The sequence below is a fragment of the Phyllostomus discolor genome, chromosome 10 (genome assembly GCF_004126475.2).
Source record: "Phyllostomus discolor isolate MPI-MPIP mPhyDis1 chromosome 10, mPhyDis1.pri.v3, whole genome shotgun sequence".
Lineage (NCBI taxonomy): Eukaryota > Metazoa > Chordata > Mammalia > Chiroptera > Phyllostomidae > Phyllostomus > Phyllostomus discolor.
The window spans coordinates 19,671,425-19,679,104 of NC_040912.2; positions in this window are offsets into that span (position 1 = coordinate 19,671,425).

Genomic DNA, 7,680 nt, shown 5'->3' on the forward strand with positions numbered 1-7,680 from the left:
TTATTCAACCATGAGAAAGAAGGAAACTTGCCATTTGTGACAGCATGGGTGTACCCTGAGGACATTATGCTAAGTGAAATGAGCCAGACAGAGAAAGAGAAATACTGCATGGTGTCACTTATATTTGGAATCTATGAAAAGAGTCAGGCTCATAGAAATGGAGAGCAGGAAAATAGTTACCATGAGCTGGGAATGGGGGTGGGGAAGGGGTTAGGGAAATAGGAAGAGGTTGGTGAAAGGGTATAAGCTTTTAGATATAAGATGAATGAGGTCTGAGGATTTAATGTATAACATGATGACTATAGTTGATAATATTGTATTGAGTAATTGAAATTTGCTGAGAGAGTAGAGCTTAAGTATTCTCACCAAGGGAAAAAAAGATAAACATGTGAGGTAATGTATATGTTAATTAACTCGGTGAGAAGGATCCTTTCAAAATGTCTACTTATATCAAATCATCATGATGTATACTTTAAATGTTGTACAATTTTATATGTCAATCATACCTCAATAAAGCTAAAAAGAGACTCACTGAGCGAACACATTCAAAGTTACAGCATCACACAGGGGAAAGAAGGAGTTAAAGAGTTTCTAGATTTTGAGCACAAAAGGTGATAGATATTGTATCTTTCCCTAGTAATAACATTTTTAACAGTGGCACTCAGACATCTACAATTTCTGTTGACCTCTGATATGTGACATTGTTCTCAAATTAAATCAAGATTATTTAGTTATATAGGGATAAAAGAATCTTGATTTGTTTGAGAAACACATTTGAAAAAGTTATGATGAACTTTAATGGGAAACACACTTGTATAGAAGCCTGGGCATAAGGTTGAAATTGATCATCACATTGTTTGTTTAGAAAAGAAAACATAACAGTCAAAGAATACATTGGAAGCATTGGATTTCTTCACATAAGAACACACACATTGAAAATGATGAGGCTTGGATAAAGCCTATATTACAGACTGTTTTTTCCTTTACTTAAAAGTGTTGAACTTTAAAGATATGCGTGTATCATTAAATATACTAAAAATCAGAATATTTTGGCATGTGGATACTTTGTAGAAAAAAGAAAAAAGAAACTTTTTAATTAATAATACTAATGACTAGACTTTGAAAATAATCCTATAAATGGAAGAATGAAATGACAGGCGATTTACAGCCAGCCAAATATGTAGATTCTAGGCAGCAGCCTATCGCTGCTCGCCTGGGTGGTCTCCCACTTCCCAGAAGAGGGAATTGCTGAGCTTCGTAATAGAGTCAGGAGCACTCTGCACCTAAGGGGCCTTTGTGTGTGGGGCGGGTGGAGGGACGGGAAATAACTTTTTAAAAAGTCATAGAAGGGGGTCAAAAAATCATAGAAGAAACCTCGTGAGTTACATAAACCAACCTACTTACCCCCAAGAAAAACCACACCTAAATTCTTCCAGACAGATTAGAATCTTTCCTATTTCTAAAGACCTCCTGAGAAGGAGTTTCCATTTCCTTACTTGAGTGTTTAACAGACTTCCTTTTCAAGCACAGTGCTCTCTTGCCTATGTTAAATCTTTGATAATACTGCCAAGACTTTTATTTATTCTTATAATATCCTCCGTAGAGCAGGGGCATAGCTGAATGGGCTTGCTTCGGGAACTCTGTCTGTCCTTCACTCTCCCTTGGCACTCTCTATTCCACACTTATGATTTCCACGCCTTTAAGGTAGGAATTGCATGGGCTTTTGGGGGTCAAGCAGATAATACATAGGTTGGGATAAAAGGAGGCTTACAGTTGTGAGTATGCAACACACAGTTTATTCTTGTATTACTATTCATTAATTACTGTATTCTTTTCCATACGAACAACTGTAAACCTACTTTTGCCCAACCCTGTATACCTTGTAGGATTTAGGACTGTAGGGAGAGGTGGCAAAGTGGAGAACCAATGCTACTCTGAAGGCATTTAATTATATATTCATTAAATGTACTGATTAGGCCAAATATGACTTATGGGCCTACTTGCCTTCTCGCTTTAGGCCCTTCCTAACAGGGTATGGTGTGATAGCCAGGTTGCATTTGCCAGTATCTACAAATGAAAACCCAAAGCTTAGTTGAGCTGTGATTAAAAAGATGCTTCTTGTCTGTATTCTTTAGTACAATAAGAACTCTTATGATAAAATAATTTCTGCTGGACACATACATTCTGCAGGGGGTTTTAATGTATGCATTAGCTCCAACAAGGCCCCCAATGATTCTTGTTTCCTGGCATTCATGCCCTGTGTGAACAGCAGTGTGAAGTGATTGTGTGTGACATCCGATGCTGTCACCCAAATCACTGCAGCATTCACCTCTGTGTCTTGTTTCACTTGCACTGGAGAGAGCCAGTGTTATGCTGGGAGGACAGGCAAACAACCCCATGCAGGGGACCTGAGGCCTGCAGCCAGCAGCCAGCCCCAATCTGCTAGTCTCATGAGTGAGCCACCTTGGAAATGGATTCTCCAGACCCAGTCAAGTCTTCAGGTGCCCTTGGACCAGCCAGTATCTGGCTGCAAATAAAGGAGAGACCCTGAGAACTGCCCTCCAAAGCCCTCCCTGAGTTATGGACCAACAGAAACTTGAGATGTAGTAGCCACTTGTGATTGTTTTAAGCCATCAAGTTTCAGAGTTGATTTGTTAGGCAGCACGGATGACACAACAAGTAGAGTAGGTAGCTTTAGAGTCGTACATCACTTAGAGCGAGTAGAACAATCGACACTGGTCACCCTTTCCTCCCAGTTTCTTTAAAAATTTTTCCAGCTTTGTTGGGACATAGTTAACATAGAACAAAGTATAATATTAAGGTGTAGAACATTAATATTATAAAACACATGATTTGATATACATATGTACATTGTGAAATAATTACCCACCCCAGTAATGTCAGTTAATGTACCCATCACCTCCTCTCAGTTTCTGTGGCAGTGGGCAGGGCGATACTGAGTTCTTCATCAGGAATGTGGAGTTGGGAATAATGTTGAAAGCTGGGCGATTTTACATGGACATGTGCCATAGTTTTTGCATGCCACATTGGCTTTTACTGATCATTTGACAACAGCTAATATTCATTGAACTTTTACTGTGTGGCAGCACTATGTTAATAGCTCCATCTGAGTTACCATCATATAATTCTCACAATAACCCTAAAAAGTATCTACTATTATTGTATTTTGCCTGCTTACTGCAAGAAAATTCTTAAGGAGCTGATGAAGCTGATGTCCAAAGAGTGGTGATTTGAAAAAATGCCACAAAATCTCCCTGATCCCAAATATCTCTACAAATAAGATATTACAGCTACTTTAGTTTCATGACTGTGCACCTTAAATATTTCTCAAAGTTACTTGTAAACAGAATACTCAGTCAATTAATGAGTACATGTTTATCAGGCATGGTTTGTAACCCCTCCCTGTGACAGCTACAGTGTAGCAATGGCCCATGAGACATGATCTCCAAGACCTAGCCTTCCAAAGAGCTAGATGGAGGGCTGACCGAGGGCTCCAACTGCTGTTGCCTAACAGCCATACCTGCTTGCACTGGGACCATACTTCCCATGACATATTCCTGGTCAGTGACTATGGTGACTGAATGTGGCAGGGTCACTCATACAGGTCACAGGACTCTCATGAAGGATGACTCCCTAATGGCCCTGCTGAAATTTCTTAGAACTGCACCTCGACCTAAGACACTTCTACCATCCTTTTTCCTTGCCTTTCTTATTTACCAGAGGTCTGACCTACCATGTGGTCTAATCAGCATCCTTGTCCGCCTGTCCCTTCCCATGTTCCACTCACAGGTGTTGCCACCCCTAATAAATGTTTTGCATAGCCAGTCCTGCCTTGGGACATGCCTCTCAGAAGGCCTGGACTAACATTTACTGGTAGTACATGGAATATCTGTGATCACAGTGTGATAAGAATGTGGTTCGAGTAAGGCTAAGAGGACCTGAGAGGATTGAAAAGATAAGCGACCTATTACATAATTTTGGTTAAGCAAAAGCTGGTGCTGTACAGAATCAAATAAAGTATTATTTGTGGGGAGGTTAAGTGGAGACTATTCATTCTGACTGGTGAAGTTAGGTAGATATATTCCTGACCAAGACAAAGAATACTGATATGTAGCATGCACTTTAGCTGCCCTGCATCACTGCCCTCAGCCCATCCCTGATTTTAGCTGCAGCGTGGGGGGAGGGGACATCCTGCATGAGCTCAGGCTCTTGCCTCATGCCAACAACATCCCACCTGAAGCTCATGCAAGCAGTAGAGTTGCCAGATTTAGAAGAACTCTCAATCGGTGGGGGACCGTAGCTGAGCATCAACACCCAGCACATGTCTGTCCTTCCAATGGACAGTGTGGGCATTCTGTTTCTTGGAGGTCCCTGCAGTGTGAGGTCTATTTCCTACAGAAGCAGTCTCATTAACGAATGCCTCTCCTTTGCCCCTTCTCCGTCTGCCTGCTCCTTCACTCCTGCTTCCTGTCATTGCCCTTCAAATAAATCTGGTTTTGTGTCTTAGTATCTACATTTGGGGGAATCTAAATGAAGGTGACATTTTCATGGATAGAGACAAGTATAAACAATCCCTTTCCCCTAAATAATTACAGATAGCCAGACATTTTAAGAATTAGTTTTAAGTCATACACGGGTCCTTAATTACATGAAGATATAATTTTAGATTCTAAGTAAATAAAAAAGTAGATCATTTACATTTCAGGAAGGGACATTTTACTTGTTTGGCTGTGAACAAAAGAAACCACTTGCTTATATTAATTAACTTACAGTAAAAATTTTTTTTGTCATGAAACAGTAATCCATCAATATGTATGAAGGGAACGATCAAAGCCAATCAAATTTATTTTCTAGTCTATGTGATTAAAAGGTAGTAAGGGTTTCGTTCAAAGAAGCAATAACAACATAGTTTGTATAAGGATATCTGCAGATTATTAGTTCTCAAGTACTTCTGGCCATCAGTACAAATACTGTGATACTGTTTAAGAGTTACATCCATTTTTGGCAGTGTTCTGCATTTCATCAACCACAGATTTCAAGTACCTTTAGACTGTGAGAGGTTCTGCATAAAACAATCAATCATCCCCTTTTGACTGTTTGGCAGAAACAGCCAATGACTTGTCCTGTCATGAACTGAATTCATATATATTCATGAGGCACAGAGAAACACCTCATTGTTTCATATTGTTTTGTTATTTTAGAATAAATCATAAAGACACCATCCTACCCATAGTTGGTAAAGAAATATTTGTCCTATGATCCTCACCTTTGTGGTTTGCAGTGTTTTAACTTGCACAGTGCAGCTCACATTACGTTATTTTTTTATAGTAAGTTGTAACTTTTTTTTAAAGCACCATGCCTATGTTACCTCCCATCAGCAAAAACTGGAGACATATAAAAACTGAAATGACATGTGTCCTAAGTTAGAGTGCTTTAATTTTCATAGACTGAGAGATTCTTGGAAGAATGACAGCTTTCATACAGATAGATATTGTCCAAGCTCCCAAATTCCATCAATCCTAACCTTTTCAGCCCTTCATTGATTTGTGCAGAACCTTCCAAGCATCAGTTGTGATTTCCAGATTTTGTACTCTTCTAGGTTGTCTATGTGAACTTCAATGAGAACAACAACAGCACAAGCAGGGTGATGACAACTGGCTGAGAAAGTGATTTTTAACACCTTTGATAAACAGGAAAAATGTGAATATTTATATTTAAAGTCACCTAAATTTCTCCCTTTGTCTGCCTTTCTTGATTAGTATAATTATATGTTGGGAAAATATTATAAAATCAGGGAAATAAAACACAGAGACAACAAATCTCATTGACATAAAAGCTATTGAATATCCTTGATCACCACCAACGTGGTTCTCAGAAAAGAACCACGTTGTCTATTGGGTTTTCTCTAAGAGTAATGTTTTCAGTAACAAGACTTGAGTCAAGCATTCTCTGTCTTGGAGTCTAACAGTGGCTATTTGTTTAGGTGGCACAATGCCTATTTAGATCTTAGTCAACTTCTTGCCATAGGGATCAACAATATTTAAAAGGACAAATGGTAATGTAAATGTGGCTCTATACAGGGTTGGAATCAGACTGTTTTGGTCTGAATCCTGGCCCTTGGCCATGATAGCTGGTAAAACTCAGCTAATTTATTTGGATTTTTAACTTTAGATTTTCTCATCTGTAAATATAGATAATAGTATTTTTCACTATTATAAGAATATGTGCTAGGCATAGAGTATGAATGAATTTATTGATTTTACTATTACTATTATTTATTAGTAATATGAGTATTAGTTGGTGTGCTTAGCTGCAAAGAATAGAACCCACACATCTGTCTAAGCTAGACTGAACAGAAAAGATACTGGTTAAAGGAGACGAAGAGGCTCATAGATCTGGAGGGAGACGGGACAGAGAATCACATTTGAAAGTGGCTACACATGACAGTTGTAGAGACTGCGGAGGCACGCAGAAACTGGAGCTCACCCAGCAGCTATAAAAACTGTGGGGCCTGATGCAAATGAAACTATGGGGCTGCTTGTTAAAAAACTGGAGAAATTTCCACTAATAAATTAAAATATAGAGTTCTTTCCTTATTTTGCAGTCTCTTTCACAACTTGAAATGGTGTCTTTTTATTTTCTATTTCATGTTATTCTAAGAAAACTAAAATTTAAATACTTTAGTATGAATTTTTCATTCACCTCTATATTGTACAATGTCCATCTAAAAATAAATGTAAGACCACTTAACATACATGCAGAATTATCAAAGTCACACAATTTATGTATTGTAGATTATACATGCGTTATGCATTTAGTTCTTACCAGAGAGTAGAAACACTGCACAAAACTAACTCAACTGTTTTAATTTCACTCCTTGATACATGGGCATTCTACCAACACTCTCTACCTTTGGTATACTGATGAGCGGGGGAAAACTGAGAAAAGATGTGGTTGCCCTTAACTTTCCTTCTGTGTCATCGTTTTCAGTGTAAGAGATGGGCTACTACAGAGGAGTAACAGGAGTAAGGGAAACTTATGGTATGATTGTGTTTCTTAGAATGACATTGTCTTTTTTTATGTGTTAGAAGCAAGTTCTGGTTTAGATGGCGAAATGTGGCCTCTGGGGGCTGTCAGTGCCCCCCACCCCTATTACTTTGCAGTAGACATTAATGTGTTTACTTTGTACTCCCTTGGAGCCTCACTGAACTCCCACACATCATGGGTCTACTGGAATGCTCTGTTCATGGGTTGGTACATGCTATGTGCAAGCGGGAGGAGAGAACATAGGGCAGACATGCATATTGTGCAAATTATTATAATTAGCATAATCTAGTTGGGGTATGTGGTGGAAGATTTTATTTTTAACTAAGAAAGGCATATAGTCTACTGTTTGGATATTCTTTTCCAAGGAAGTAAATGCTAGTATCAGAAAATGCAACTGCACAAAGAAACATACTCACAGGCTGCATGAGACTGAGCAGAAGAAACTTGTGTATAAATTCATTGTTGACCTACTAGGTGTAAAGAGCCCAAGGACAGAAGTCATATGATACGGTATTTTGCATCATGATGACCCAGAACAACAAGAAAAAAAATCTCTGTTGGAAACATTTTCAGGAGCATAAGCTATCTATCTGTGTTAATGCTGCAAACTCA